This window comes from Belonocnema kinseyi, chromosome 2 (assembly GCF_010883055.1).
Source record: "Belonocnema kinseyi isolate 2016_QV_RU_SX_M_011 chromosome 2, B_treatae_v1, whole genome shotgun sequence".
NCBI lineage: Eukaryota > Metazoa > Arthropoda > Insecta > Hymenoptera > Cynipidae > Belonocnema > Belonocnema kinseyi.
Genome location: NC_046658.1, coordinates 169,140,878 through 169,141,941, shown reverse-complemented (window position 1 = coordinate 169,141,941; position 1,064 = coordinate 169,140,878). Strand labels below are relative to the sequence as shown.

Below are 1,064 nucleotides of genomic sequence, written 5' to 3'. Positions count from 1 at the left end.
CCCCCCCCCCCCTAAAGTTTCTACGTGGTATATGTATGGCCCCTAAGTATAAATAAATCACATAATAATTTTCTGAATTGCTTCAAAACATTATATAGATTCAGAACATTCTAAATCATTATTTATATTTGAAACCGCAGAAAATAAAGCATCCGCAGTAATACCTACACTTACTCTAGTGTTGATTTCTATTTTCACGGTTGGTGAAATGATATCTACACTGATTGGTGGTAACCATCTCTGAAGATAATACAGATTCCTTTAAATTTAATCGTATCATAAATGCAACACCTGGCTTGAGATTGTGTCTATTTCGAGAAAAAAAATTATTCTTTCGATCTCTATAATAGCTTACAGGAATAGCACCCGACTGGTAGTCAAAAGTTTTGTGGGTCGATTCACAGTTGAGCGATGGAGATGATCTTTTTTCAGATAAAAATTAATTTCAGGGTGGCGGCTCAACTGGGAAATATCCGGGATTTCAATCTTTATTGATAGGTATAAAATTTAAATTTTCCAGTTAAAGATTGATCATTTTAATTAAAATTTACAAATTTATAAGATATAAATTTAAATTAATAATAAAATTTATAAAATATAAATTTTTGCGCTTTCTGACAAATATGAATGTTACTTTTAGTGACCGAGAAAATTGAAAAACGTGACTGGGAAAAACCAGGAAAGGACCGGGAATTTGAAATCGTCCGCCGCATCGCCATCCTGAATTTTAATATTTTTAGATTAATTAGTTTAAAGGGCTACCTCGCATATTTGATAACATTTCCAGTAATTAAAAAAAAATTACACCATGATTTATCCAGAGCACAAAAATTGCATCTCTTATTGAATAAATTTCAGGACGACAGCAGAAGAATCTCGGTACTTCACATCCATGAACATGTCCAGGAACAAAACAAACGCCGAACTTTTTGACGTCCAACCTTGGTCACAAGAGACCTATGTTTACATCTATACAGGAATAGTCGCTTCTATTTTTTGTATTGGCATAACAAGATCTTTTGCCTTTTATGCTCTTTGTATGAGAGCAAGTCAACGTCTGCATG

General features: G+C 33.1%; 1 pseudogene; it reads left to right on the top strand.

The window, feature by feature from the left end:
* The window catches only part of LOC117168049, a 118,412-nt pseudogene that overhangs the window by 63,371 nt on the left and 53,977 nt on the right, over positions 1 to 1,064 (top strand).